This window comes from Hylobates moloch, unplaced genomic scaffold (assembly GCF_009828535.3).
Source record: "Hylobates moloch isolate HMO894 unplaced genomic scaffold, HMol_V3 SCAFFOLD_17, whole genome shotgun sequence".
NCBI classification, from domain to species: Eukaryota; Metazoa; Chordata; class Mammalia; order Primates; family Hylobatidae; genus Hylobates; species Hylobates moloch.
In genome coordinates this window covers 28,708,860-28,723,469 of record NW_026652292.1, presented here as the reverse complement: position 1 = coordinate 28,723,469, position 14,610 = coordinate 28,708,860, and the positions used below count along the sequence as shown (strand labels likewise).

Sequence of the window (14,610 nt, the reverse complement as noted above, 5' to 3'; positions counted from 1 at the left end):
TGAGACAGAATCTTGTTCTGTCGTCCAGGCTGGAGTGCAGTGGCGTCATCTCGGCTCACTGCAACCTCCGCCTTCCGAGTTCAAGTGATTCTCCTGCCTCAGTCTCCCAAGTAGCTGGGAATACAGGTGCGTGCCACCACATCTGGCTAATTTTTTTTGTATTTTTAGTAGAGACAGGGTTTCACCATGTTGGTCAGGCTGGTCTCGAACTCCTGAACTCAAATGATCCGCCCGCCTTGGCTTCCCAAAGTCCTGAGATTACAGATGTGAGCCACTGCAGCTGGCCTCAAATATCTTATAAAAAATAAAAGGGAGACAGGTCAGTGGTTGTTTTCAGACTTTGCAGGGAACTGTTACCCGAAAAGGTTTGGAGCCTCACTCCTACCCTCCCCACCACAGTGGCATTGAGCAAAGTAGAGAACAAAAACTCCTTCCCTGCAGAGCAGCTCCCACTCCCTAGCAGCCCACAGCCGGGCATGAAACCAACACGACTATCTTGGGGGCGCGGATAAAAGGCAGGAGACAGGAAACACTGCCTCATCTTGAGAGAGAAGAGGGACCCAGGTATTTATACCCCCGTACCAAATATCTTTTCCCCTCTGTGTTGCAGTGGTGCTACATTTGTTGTTTTTCTAATTAAAAAGGAGTACATTGAGCGGCAACTGAACTTGAACTGGTTTGCATCAGGAGGTGTAAACTCAGTCTTCCTGTTCGTTAAAAGAAAAAAAAAAAAAGCTTTCCTTTTGCTTGACGCCTGTTAATAGCATGCCTGTGGAAACAAGTAACCATGCTCGAAAATAATCTCCAATTGCTGGATGGAAACAGTCGTTGTGATTGTTTAAGATATAATATACGTAAAGCAAGCAGCATCGTGGTTAACGTGTTGTTGGTACTCAGGAAATGGTAACTATTATTTCAAACACCTTTTCCTTAAATGCTCTGCTGGTGTAGTGCGCACTACCGTGGAATAAACTTAACTGAACAGTGCCCTCCAGAGGCCACTGGGAATTCAACTGTGCTGACAGTTGAAAGAAGGTCTGGAAAAAGACTACAAATACGATTTAATTGTCTTTTACATTGATGTGGAGTCAGCACCAGAGCCTGGTGTCCCAGGATGTATTAGAACGTGACCGACTGTCTGGTTTGTCACCCACAGCAGCCTTTCTTTGGCCAGGGCTTATTTGTTTGCAAGGGACACTTATGAGGACACGGAGATCTTGGGGAAACAAGTCCCAGCTAGGCACTGTGGGAACTCATGCTGGAAACTGCCAGTCCCTGGAAGGTACTGTCCCATTCCTTTTTCTGGGGACACTGTCTCTCATCCCTGTCCTTTCTGCATTTCCACTCTGTGTTCCTCTAAAGAAACCAGCTTCCTCTTGACGTCTGCCATTCGGTAACCATAGTACGGGCATGTGGCTCTGGCCCTTTCTGGAAATGAATCCAGATGTGGTTCTGTTTGGTGTTCCAGCTCATCTCACACAGCAAAGCAGCATGGTCTCTCACTGGCTTGAGTCCAGATTTTCAGGAGATTAAACTGGTTGTCAGTCAAGTCTAACGGCTGGATTTAGTCTGTCTATCCCTGGTGGGTGGCCAGGAGGTGGAGGTGGGGATGCGTGTGCGTGTGTAGGGAGACAGGGCCAGTGTCATGTGATACTAAACAAATTTAGCACATATGGAACTGCAGGAAGGGCAAGCATGTCAAAGGATCTGTTTTTCTACAAACACAGAGCTAGTATTAATACAGCTTTACCATGTGCCATGCACTGTCCTAAGAACTTTCTAAGCATCATTCCATTTAATCCTAAAAACCTCCTATGACATTTGATCCTGCAATCATTCCCTCTGAAGTAACTGCTGATAACAATGTTTGTGTATCTTTCCATAATTTTCTAACTCATTTTATTCCCATTTTAAAGATGAGGGAACTAAAGCTTAGAATGTTTAAGCCAAGATTTAAGCCAAGACAGTCTGATTCTTTTTTTTTTTTTTTTCAGGTTAGACAGGTAATGTACCGACATTGTAACAAGGTTTGAGGGTGGCACATCTCACACACGTGCGTGAACACCCAGTCATCATACTCACGAACTACAAAAAGATCAAGGCAGGCTGATTCTAAAGCCAGGATGTTAAACACTCACCCCACCTTCCTCCCAGCGTAGCCCCTATATGGCATGGTAGATAATTTGGCTACGCAGAAAAAACTTCAAATTTGGTCTGGTTCTCAGGGAGGTTATAGTCTGGTTAAGGAAGGCAAGATTTATACATGCAAAACAATGAGTAAATGACAGGAGAGGGATCAAGTACTAAATTGCATGTTGCCATTATATTTGTTTTCTATTGCTATGTAACAAATTACCACAAATGTAGAAGCTTTGGAGCAATACCCATTTATTAGCTCACGGTTCTGTAGGTAAGAATACAGCTATGGCATGGCTGGGCTTGTGTTGACTGGAGCTGCCAACAATCTCATCTGGGGCTCAGGGACCTTTTTGAAGGGGTTAAAATATGCTATCCTGGAATACTGATTATTTAAGTTAAAGGCACTTGAAAAACAGCAGGTGCAAAAAGATCGCTTTGACCTTCATGCTGTTTCTAAAAAGCAGAAGATTAAATTCCCATGTGAAAGACGCCCTCCCTATACTAGTAAGATGCAACATCCTTGGCGTCAAGGACGAGAAAGTTGAGGTCAAAGAAATTCTGTACAAACAAGCCTTTCTCTTCCTAGCTATTTTCCTACCCTATTAACTATCCTAGCGCAAGCCCCTTCGCCTTACACATGTTCAGAGTTTACTACTGTGTCCAATCCAGAATGGAAGAAACTGACAATAACTGCTTCTTTGGGTCTTCATGATTTTAAGAGGGCTCCTGTAAAACATCTGTAAAGAAATGTGTATGCTTTTTTTCCTGTTAATCTATCTTATCTCAATTCTCAGGACCGTAAGAGGATGGAGGTGGTTTTCCTGCTCCTATATCTTCCAAGCTCACTGCTTGATGGCAGAGTTCAATTCTTTGTGGTTGTAGGCCTGAGGTATCCTTTTCCTGTGAGTTGCCAATCAGGGACTGCTTTCAGCTCCTAGAGGTTGCACTTCTCCATCTGCAGTTCACAGTGGGGGTTATTTGCTTTCCTCTAGGCCAGCTGGAGCATTTCTCTGAGTGTTACTTCTGTTACCAGCCAAACTCTCTGCTTTGTTTGTTTTGCTTGTTTGTGTTTTGAGACAAAGTCTCACTCTGTCACCCAGGCTGGAGTGCAGTGGCGTGATCTTGGCTCATTGCAACCTCCGCCTCCTGGGTTCAAGTGATTCTTGTGCCTCAGCCTCCCAAGTAGTTGGGATTACAGGTGTGCGCCACCATACCAAGCTAATTTTTTTCTATTTTTAGTAAAGACAGGTTTCACCATGTTGGCCCCGCTGGTCTTGATCTCCTGACCTCGTGATCCACCCACCTTGGCCTCCCAAAGTGCTGGGATTATAGGCCTGAGCCACAAAAGATGCTTTTTTGTTCTTTTTTTTTTTTTTTTTTTGCCACATCTACTGCGAGAATGAAGACCATTCTCAGCAATCAGACTGTCGACATTCCAGAAAATGTCGATATTACTCTAAAGGGATGGACGGTTATTGTGAAGGACCCCAGAGGAACCCTGCGGAGGGACTTCAATCAACGTAGAACTCAGTCTTCTTGGAAAGAAAAAAACAGAGGCCCCAGGTTGACAAATGGTGGGGTAAGAGAAAGGAGCTGGCTACCATTCAGACTATTTGTAGTTACGTACAGAACATGATCAAGGGTGTTACACTGGACACTGGGCTTCCGTTCCAAGATGAGGTCTGTGTATGTGCACTTCCCCATCAACGTCATTATCCAGGAGAATTGGTCTTTTGTTGAAACCCGAAATTTCCTGGGTGAAAAATACATCTGCAGGGTTCGGATTAGGCCAGGTGTTCCTGGTTCAGTATCTCAAGCTCGGAAAGATGAATTAATCCTTGAAGGAAGCTTGTTTCAAATTCAGCGGCTTTGATTCAGCAAGCCACAATGTTAAAAACAAGGATATCAGGAAATTTTTGGATGGTATCTATGTCTCTGAAAAAGGAACCATTCAGGAGGCTGATTAATAAGATCTAAGAGTTGTCTAGCTACAGAAACAAGATGCCGGATGCTTCCTAAGACCTATATGTGATATTTAAATGATGAAATAAAAGACCTATTGATTTGGGGAAAAAAAAAACTACAAAAAATTAGCCGAGTGTGGTGGTGTGCACCTGTAGTCCTAGCTACTTGGAGGGCTGAGGTGGGAGGATCACTTGAGCCCACGAGGTTGAAGTGAGCTGAGATCATGCCACTGCACTCCAGCATGGGCGACAGAGCAAGACTCTGTCTTAAAAAAAAAAAAAAAAGAGTGTGTGAAAAAAGTGTGTGTATGTACACATATAAATCATAATAAATCATCCCATCACTGGGTATATACCCAAAGGATTATAAATCATTCTACTATAAAGACACATGCACACGTATATTTATTGCAGCACTATTTACAATAGCAAAGACTTGGAACCAGCCCAAATGCCCATCAATGATAGACTGGATAAAGAAAATGTGGCACTTATACACCATGGAATAATATGCAGCCATAAAAAAGAATGAGTTCATGTCCTTTGCAGGGACATGGATGAAACTGGAAACCATCATTCTCAGCACACTAACACAGTAACAGAAAACCAAACACCGCATGTTCTCACTCATAAGTGGGAGTTGAACAATGAGAACACATGGACACAGGGAGGGGAACATCGCACACCGGGGCCTATTGGGGGATGGGGGGTAAGGGGAGGCAGAGCATAGGACAAATACCTAATGCATGTGGGGCTTAAAACCTAGATGATGGGTTGATGGGCGCAGCAAACCACCATGACACATGTATACCTATGTAAGAAATCTGCACATTCTGCACCCGTATCCCAGAACTTAAAGTATAATAATAAAAAAAATCATGGCCAGGCACGGTGGCTCATGCCTGTAATCCCAGCACTTTGGGAGGCTGAGGCAGGTGGATCATGAGGTCAAGAGATCGAGATCATCCTGGCCAACATGGTGAAACCCCGTCTCTACTAAAAATACAAAAATTAGCTGAGTGTGGTGGTGCATGCCTATAGTCCCAGCTACTCGGGAGGCTGAGGCAGGAGAATCACTTGAACCCGGGAGACAGAGGTTGCAGTGAGCCGAGATCGCACCACTGCACTCCAACCTTGTGACAGAGTGAGACTCCATCTCAAAAACACAAAACAAAAAAAAAAACATAATAACTCAAACCTCACAATTGAGGAAAATTAATGATTAAATGGTATTTAGATAATTAGATAGTAATTTACAAAAAAATTAGATTTACAATTTCCATCAAAATCAATGCACATTAAATTAAAATTTAAATTTTAAGGATAAATTTAAAAATGTAATCACTAAAATTGGTAAAAGCGAGTTGTGGGTCTTTGGGAAAATGACATCATCCTAAGATCTGAAGAAGTGAAAAGATGATTATAAAAGAAAAAAATCAGACTTGCCTACAGAGACCGTTAAAACTTCCACATAGTAATAACAACATTTACAAGATTAAGGAGAATTTTAACCATATGGGGTAAAAAGATTAAGATCTGTAATATCTAAATGCATATCCAGTGCTGCAGATGAAGGCCCCAAGAGATAATGGACAAAGGACATGAATAGATTGTTTAGATGACAAGTAAAATAAAATAAAAAAAAATTAGGACAAAATGGCCAAACTTCCTGATCAAATAAGTGCAAATTAAAACTACAAAATGAGCCATATTTCAATTAAGAAAACATAAATTTAAATTATAATACCCAGCCTGGAAATGCTTCTGGCACTCTGGCATTCATACATTATTGGTAGGAGTGTAATTTGGTAAAACAATTTGTATAGAACAATTTAGCAAAAGTGTCCTTTGATATAATACCTTCATTCCATGAAATGTGTCCTAAAAGGATAGTTCAAAAGGAAAAAAAATAGTCACGGTCACAAGCATTTTAAGCAGCACATATACTAAAATTGGAACGATACAGAGAAGATTAGCATGGCCCTTGCCCAAGGATGAAAAAATAAAAATTAAAAAAAATTTTTAAAAAATGCCATATTAAGTATAACACTGACACACTGGCAAAGACAGAAAGAACATGCTTACCTAGATTATCACTGATGATTATACCTATCAAGACAACTTAGTAAAGAGGAATATGTTCAAACGTGTTAAGTGAAAAAGCGTAGCCACACCAGACCAATCCGGTTCCACTTTTATGTAAAAAGATAGAGAGTTGTTTTTCGTTTCCCATGGACCCTCAAGTCATGTGACCTTAGCATGCCTAGATGAACCAAGCCTGCAACCACAGGAAGAAACTAAGTGCTTGGGCTGAGGAGTGGGATGAAATTAAGAAGGGGACACTGTATAGCAGGATCCAGAATCCAATCAGATTGAGCCCTGGCATTACCCCATGGCCAGATCCAGTCATATCATGTATCCCAGCATCACTTCATTGCAAGATCCAATCAGGTTACACCTCATTACCGGACCCAGCCCCCAGCTTGGGGAGGCACTGCGTTGGGAGCTATCCCTGGTATTCTCCTTACTTGACTTCTTGCAAGGAATAAAATCCCTTGCCAAATCCTCCTTCATTGTCATCATCGGGCTGTCACCTGTCAAGTGACTGAACCCTCCCATTGTGTAGGTAAGAAAAGGATAATAGAGAATTCTGCATGTAGTATGATTCAAAGTAATTCCTGTGGTGTTTGTGAAGCTGTGAGAAAAACAGCACTTTTGTATATTGTCATTGGGGATACAAATTAGTATAATCTCTTGGGGAAAGCAATTTGCAATAGGAGTAACACATTTAAAATGTGATTCATTTGAGGATCCCACTTCTAGGAATTTGTCCATTACATACACTCATACATATACACAAAGACATATGAACATAAAATGTATTGCAGAATTCTTTTTTTTTTTTTTTTTTGAGACAGAGTCTTGCTCTGGCCCCCAGGCTGGAGTGCAGTGGCATGATCTCAGCTCACTGCAACCTCAGCCTCCCAGGTTCGAACGACTCTCCTGTCTCAGCCTCCTGAATAGCTGGGATTACAGGTGCACATCACCACTCGCAGCTAATTTTTGTATTTTTAGTAGAGATGGGGTTTTACCATATTGGTCAGGCTGGTCTTGAACTCCTGACCTCAGGTGATCCACCCACCTCAGCCTCACAAAGTGCTGGGATTACAGGTGTGGGCCACTGCACCCAGCCCAGAATTCTGGACACAGCAAAAAAGACTGTACAATAAAAACACCCACCAGTTGGTGACTGATCAAATAAATCACATGAGGAACCTCCAGTGGGATACTATACAGCTGTTAAAAAGAATGAGAGACAAAGTGACATGTTCTGATTTGAAACAAGTGCTAAGATGGGTTTTTAAGATTTTAAAAAAAGGTTAAGATTCAGAATAGTGTGGATCGTGTGCCCCACTGTGTAAAAAAGACGTTAACACAGAGTACTTGTAGATGCTTAGAGAATCCTTGGAAAGATACTGGTAATAGAGTGAGGCTCGGGGTATAGCTGGTGGTAGTGACAAGAGAATGGAGGTCTGAACTGAGGAAACTTTTCACCCACTGTCCTTCCATTCTATTGCATGCACATGGTAAAACAATCTTTTCCAATGAAAAGAATCAACAAAGGTAGTCTGAAAATATATATATTGCAGATGAACACAGATTAGAAGGAAATAGAAAAATTGTATCTGTTGAGTTAGCATGATAGAGCTGTAGGCACATGGTCACAGATTAGATCTTAACATAGAAAAATTAAATTAATGGAGAATTAGTGTAGGCGAATCACAAGTTGTTCTTTTCTTTAAAATGCTGTTTTAATGTTGTCATTGAAATAAATAAAAATTAGTGTGGGAGGAGAGACGGGGTATCTGAGGAATTCAGTGACAGAATTATAAATATGTTGTTCTAAAATGAATAAACAGGAGAAGAATGAGCCACAGAGAGCTTGCAAATGGTCCAGGGAGCAAGCACTCAGCAAGAGGTGCCAGTGCATCTGTGCCTGGTAGGGCAGCTGGCCAGGACACACTGACTTCTCTTCTTGGGAACTCAAGGGTCAGACCTAGAGAACAAGAGAGGAGAAACTGGGGTGGAGAAGTCAGAAGAAAGTCTGGTTTGCAGATCCCAAAGAAAACCAGTTCTCTGGAGAGGATGGGTGGCAGGCACAGGGTGGATGAGAGACATCTAGATCCTGTAGACCTCAAAAGAGACACCTTCCTTAGGAGGACAGGGCTAAACTCTCTACTTGTGAGATGACTACTTTTGAAATTTTGATTTTTCATGCCTGTCAGTAAAAAATGAAAATAGAGAGGCTGGGTGTGGTGGCTCACGCCTATAATCCCAACACTTTGGGAGGCTGAGGAAGGTGGATTGCTTGAGCCCAGGAGTTCAAGACCAGCCTTGGCAAGATAGCGAAACCCCATCTCTAAAAAAAATACAAAACATTAGCCAGGCCTGGTGATATGCAACTGTAGTCCCAGCTACTCGTGAGGCTGAGGCAGGAGGATCACCTGAGTCTGGGAAGTTGAGGCTGCAGTGAGCCATGATCGTGCCATTGCACTCCAGCTTGGGTGACAGACACAGACCTTGTCTTAAAAAAAAAAAAAAAAAGGCAGGTGCGGTGGCTCATGCCTGTAATTCCAGTACTTTGGGAGGCCAAAGCAGGTGGATCACCTGAGGTCATGAATTAAAGACCAGCCTTACGAACATGGTGAAATCCTGTCTCTACCAAAAATACAAAAATTAGCCAGACGTGGTGGCATGCGCCAGTAGTCCCAGCTACCTGGGAGGCTGAGGCAGGAGAATTGTTTGAACCTGGGAGGCAGAGGCTGCAGTGAGCTGAGATCGTGCCACTGTACTCCAGCCCTAGTGACGGAGCAAGACTCCATCTCAAAAAAAAAAAAAAAAAAAAAAGGAAGAAAAGAAAATTGAACATGCACCCCCAATTTAAGTGTATTTATTTATTTAATGCATACATATACTATTGTGTGAATATATTATATGCATTATAAAACATGAAAAAGGTATTTTAAAAAGATAGTTTGGCTGAGTGCGGTGGCTCACACCTATAATCCCAGCGCTTTGGAAGGCGGAGGCGAGTGGATCACTTGAGGTCAGGAGCTCGAGATCAGCCTGGCCAACATGGTGAAGCCTCGTCTCTACTAAAAATACAAAAATTAGCCAGGCAGGGAGGTGCATACTTGTAATCCCAGCTACTTGACAGGCTGAGGTGGGAGGATCACTTGAACCTGGAGGCAGAGGCTGCAGTGAGCCGATATTGCACCACTGCATTCCAGCCTGGGTGACACAGTGAGACTCTGTCTCAAAAACAAATAAACAAATCTAAAGTGCTTAATATTTGAAAAGCTATGTAGCTAAATATACTTCAAGATTTTCAAAAACTTGGTTTAACATTTTGGGATGTGATAATCCAGAAGTATAGCTTCAAGTAATTTCATAACAAATGGGTGCTATTTTTTTTTTTTTTTTGAGATGGAGTCTTGCTATGTTGCCCAGGCTGGAATGCAGTGGTGCAGTCGCAGCTCACTGCAGCCTCTGCCTCCGGATTAAAGGGATCCTCCCACCTCAGCCTCCCAAGTAGCTGGGATTACAGGGATCCACCACCAGGCCAGCGAATTTTTGTATTTTCAGTAGAGACGGGGTTTCACCATGTTGGCCAGGCTGCTCTTGAACTCCTGACCTCAAGTAATCTGCCCACCTCAGCCTCCCAAAGTGCTGGGATTACAGGTGTGAGCCACCACACCAGGTTGGATGCTGCTTTTTTTTTTTTGAGATGGAGTCTCACTCTGTCGCCCAGGCTGGAGTGCAGTGGCGCGATCTTGGCTCACTGGAAGCTCCGCCTCCCAGGTTCACGCCATTCTCCTGCCTCAACCTCTTGAGTAGCTGGGACTACAGGCACCCGCCACCACGCCCGGCTAATTTTGTTTTGTATTTTCAGTAGAGACGGGGTTTCACCCTGCTAGCCAGGATGGTCTCCTAACCTGGTGATCCACCTGCCTCGGCCTCCCAAAGTGCTGGGATTACAGGCGTGAGCCACGGCGCCCAGCCTGGATGCTGCTTTTAACAGCTGCCATAGCTGAAGATACCTCACGAGGATACATAGATTCAAATGGAAGAAATATGTTAGTGGCATTGCTTACGATTTAATCAATCGTAATAGTTATTTTCCAACCCTGTCCACCACCTGTGCTTTGGTTTTGGTTGAAATTGTGCATTGACTTTGTCAAGTTTTTCTTGCAAACTCTGAAGCTACTGTACTTTTAATAGTTTTTAACATAGCTCCTCTAAAATTCTTTGGAAGATTTAAAAATATAAAATTTTGCTCTCAAGATTTTAAAGATGCATCTGAAACTTTTTGTTGGCAAATGTTAACATTTTTGTAAAAAAAAAAGAAAAGTCCTATCACTGTGGAAACATTTCCTAATATCCGTCTTGAAAATGCCCTTTGCACAGCATGGCTTTCTTTCGAAAAGTAGTTATTTTCTTATTTATTGTTGCAGCACCATCTTTACCTTGGAGAGACATGTGTTTGTCCTTGCAAAAATAGCCTCCAGGAAGAAGGCCACTGGGAACTACTGTACTTGGCTTCAGAGATAAGGTCCTCAAATTTGAATCACTTGTCTTTTTCGTAGAAGAAAAATCCCAGTCATCTTTTTTTTTTTTTTTTGAGATGGAGTCTCGCTCTGTCCCCCAGGCTGGAGTGCAGTGGCGCAATCTCGGCTCACTGCAAGCTCCGCCTCCCTGGTTCATGCCATTCTCCTGCCTCAGCCTCCCGAGTAGCTGGGACTACCGGCGCCTGCCACCATGCCCACCTAATTTTTTGTATTTTTAGTAGAGACAGGGTTTCACCGTGTTAGCCAGGATGGTCTCAATCTCCTGACGTTGTGATCCACCTGCCTCAGCCTCCCACAATGTTGGGATTACAGGCATGAGCCACTGCGCCCAGCCCAATCCCAGTCATCTTTAAGTTCTATTACTCTAATAAGTGCTTTGTTTAGAAATAAACATCAAACCTCTATGTAGTAAGATATTTTCATCATCATTCCCTGAAATAGGCCAAGAGGATGAAATAGCTGAATCAATTTCATGCTCTTGGCCCAATTTTGTAACCTTACCTAAATTTTTTAAAAAAATTTATTTACACATTTAAGTTTTTACAAAATTTTCAGGGTTCATGTGATTATTTAATACATTCATATGTAAGCCAAAAATAAAAGTCTAAGCCCTCCAACTGACTAAGTGGACCCTGCTTCTTGGCCAAGGGGATTCCAAAGTAAACCTGAGAAACTGGTTCAGGTCATGAGGGGCAAAAAGGCGTAGGACATGCCTCATTATATTCTCTTCCCTTAGGAATTCAGGCACAACAGACCAGCATTAACATTAAGATAGAGACTTCAAGACAGACAAAACAGACTCTTTGTAGCAGTAAGACACCAGATGCTGACCTAACTCTAGTATAGCATCACATGACAGACAGCAGGCGCTGAAAGAAATTGAAGCATTTTATTCCAAAATATATCTCTTTGACATATTTTGAAACAGCCCTGCAAAGCTGTCTCTTGTGGGGAAAATCTACATTCTATAAAGGATCCTCTTCCTTTCCCAGGTCTTTTGCTGATCCAGGAGAGATTTAACTAAGAGTCTAGCACCTTTTACAGTCTCATAAGAGACATCTGCCACCTATTCATTTTTTTTTTTTTTTTTTTTTTTTTTTTGTGAGACGGAGTTTTGCTCTTGTTGCCTAGGCTGGAGTGCAGTGGCGCGATCTTAGCTCACTGAAACCTCGGCCTCCTGGGTTCAAGTGATTCTCTCACCTCAGCCTCCTGAGTAGCTGGGATTATAGGTGCCTGCCACCACGTCCAGTTCATTTTTTTGTATTTTCAGTAGAGACGGGGTTTCATCATGTTGGCAAGGCTGGTCTCAAACTCCTGATCTCAGGTGATCCACCCACTTTAGCGTCCCGAAGTGTAGGGATTATAGGCATGAGCCACCGCCCCGGCCTTGCCATCTATTCTCTCTAAAGCTGGAGGCTTCATCTACATAGGAAGAACTTTGGCCCCCACAGCCCCCTATCTTAACCCATACACTCCTTTCTATTGATTCCAGGTCTTTTTTTCCTTTTTCTTCTTCTTTTTTTTTTAGATGGAGTCTCGCTGTCACCCAGGCAGGAGTGCAGTGGCACAATCTTGGCTCACTGCAACCTCTGACTCCCAGGTTCAAGCGATTCTTGTGCCTCAGCCTCCCAAGTTGCTGGGATTACAGGCACCCACCACCTCGCTTGGCTGTTTTTTTCTTCAGTAGAGATGAGTTTTCACCATGTTGGCCTGGCTAGTCTTGAACTCCTGACCTCAGGTGATCCACCCGCCTTGGCCTCCCAAAGTGCTGGGATTACACGCGTAAGCCACCACACCAGGGCTAATTCCATGTCTTTAGATAATAACTCTTTCAACCAATTGTCAATCAGAAAATCTTTGAATCCACCTTTGACCTGGAAGGCTGTTCCCATATTGATTGATGTCTGCTTGTAACTTCTGTCCCCTTAAAAGGTGTAAAATCAGGCTGTAACCTACCTACCTTGGGTACATGTTTTCAGGACCTTTTGAGATTATGTCTCAGGCCTTGGTCACTCATATTTGGCTCAGAATAAAACTCTAAATATTTTACAAAGTTTGACTCTTTTCATCAACATATAATTGTAAAACTCAAATCAGTGTAATTGGGATATCCTGAATTCCTTTTTATTCTAGTTAAAGCTACTGTTACCTGATATAATTTTCCCATAAACCATTGTTTTAACTAACAAAGGAATTGAATTTTGAAAAATACATCTTTTCTGGTACCTCTTTTAGTGACCTCACAAATAAATAGGTCTATTTCATTACTGAAACAGACACAAGCAAATATTCTTTTTTAAAAATCTTTTTTATTTAAAAAAGTTTTTACAAAAATACAGATGGGGTTTCACCACGTTGACTTGGCTGGTATCAAACTCTTGGGCTCAAGTGATCTGCCCACCTCGGCCTCCCAAAGTGCTCGGATTACAGGCGTGAGCCACCGTGCCTGGCCAGAATCAAGCAAATACTCTTAATTGGAACATGTGCGAAACAGCAGTACTTAAGTCCAACTGCACAGCAGATCTCCCTGACTACACTGTTTCTTCGAACCTTCAGCAATATTTCTGTGCATCTTCCACATCTGTGGATCTGTGCATTGGAATTTGCTGACAAAACCGTGCGTTTTATTTTGCAGCTATATTGTTTTCCATGCATTATTTTAGCTATTTTGACCACATCAGGAAGACTGTTTTTCTATTGGTATGTAGCTTTTTACTTTAAGCATTTATGTTTTCTAAAACCCTCAAAACAGGCTCTTAAATATTCAGTTTACTAAAATCCTCGACTAGATTAAGTAATGCGTAATTTTAAACACTGCTAAAACATTTTAAACTATTTGTATTCATGTTGTGAATATTTAGATTTTTTTTTTTTTTGAGACAGAGTCTCGCTCTGTCGCCCAGGCTGGAGTGCAGTGGCGCGATCTCCCCTCACTGCAAGCTCTGCCTCCCGGGTTCACGCCATTCTCCCGCCTCAGCCTCCCAAGTAGCTGGGACTACAGATGCCCACCACCACGCCTGGTGAATTTTTTGTATTTTTAGTAGAGACGGGGTTTCACCGTGTTAGCCAGGATGGTCTCGATCTCCTGACCTTGTGATCCACCCGACTCGGCCTCCCAAAGTGCTGGGATTACAGGCGTGAGCCACCGCACCCGGCCGTGAATATTTAGATTTTAAATATCTTGCTAATTATGATGGTCTCATATCGTCAAGTATTACCATAAGGCACAATCTATGCTTAGGATGAGGTTTTTCTTTAATGCTAGTGGTTGTAAGTTTGTATTTCACATAGTCTCCTGATGAATTTTTTGTTTTTGTCTGACTTCTCAGTCTACATAGATTGTCACTGTTTTACTTCATAATTAGCACATGGTAGCAGGAAGAAAAGTGTTAACCCAGTCATTTCTTATTGTTTGCTTACACCTGCATTAATTGTATTATTTTTAGGCCGGGAGCAGTGGCTCACTCCTGTAATACCACTACTTCGGGAGGCTGGGATAGGAGGATCCCTTGAGGCCAAGAATTTGAGAACAGCCTGGACAATATAGTGAGACCCTCATCTCTGTATATTAAAAACAAAAATAAGAAATTTCTTTAGTTTTTCTGCCCATTTGGTAAAGTTAACTCAGTTAAAACAAAATAATTTAATCCATAAACCCACTTCATCAGGTGAGCCTACATAAACACCAGTCCCTTGACATAAGCCCAAAGTGGATTAAACAGGCCAGGCACCGTGGTTCACACCTTGTAGTCCCAGCTACTCGAGAGGCTGAGATAGGTGGATTGCTTGAGCCCAGGAGTTCAAGGCTGCAGTGAGCTTTGATTGTGTCACTGCACTGCAGCCTGGGGGACAGAAAAAAAAAACAGGGTTGTGAATTA

At 42.5% G+C, this 14,610-nt stretch overlaps 1 protein-coding gene, 1 non-coding gene and 2 pseudogenes across 5 annotated transcripts in view; 2 read left to right on the top strand and 2 right to left on the bottom strand.

The window, feature by feature from the left end:
• PDZD2 (PDZ domain containing 2) overlaps positions 1-14,610 on the bottom strand; it is a 474,581-nt gene that overhangs the window by 285,985 nt on the left and 173,986 nt on the right. The window lies entirely within an intron of this gene.
• On the bottom strand, positions 1,994-2,097 carry LOC116457165 (small nucleolar RNA U13). The gene has a single exon (XR_004244935.1). It is a non-coding gene; the product is annotated as a small nucleolar RNA U13 (small nucleolar RNA).
• Positions 3,539-4,148, top strand: LOC116456964 (large ribosomal subunit protein uL6-like; annotated as a pseudogene).
• Positions 6,029-6,127, top strand: LOC116457194 (U6 spliceosomal RNA; annotated as a pseudogene).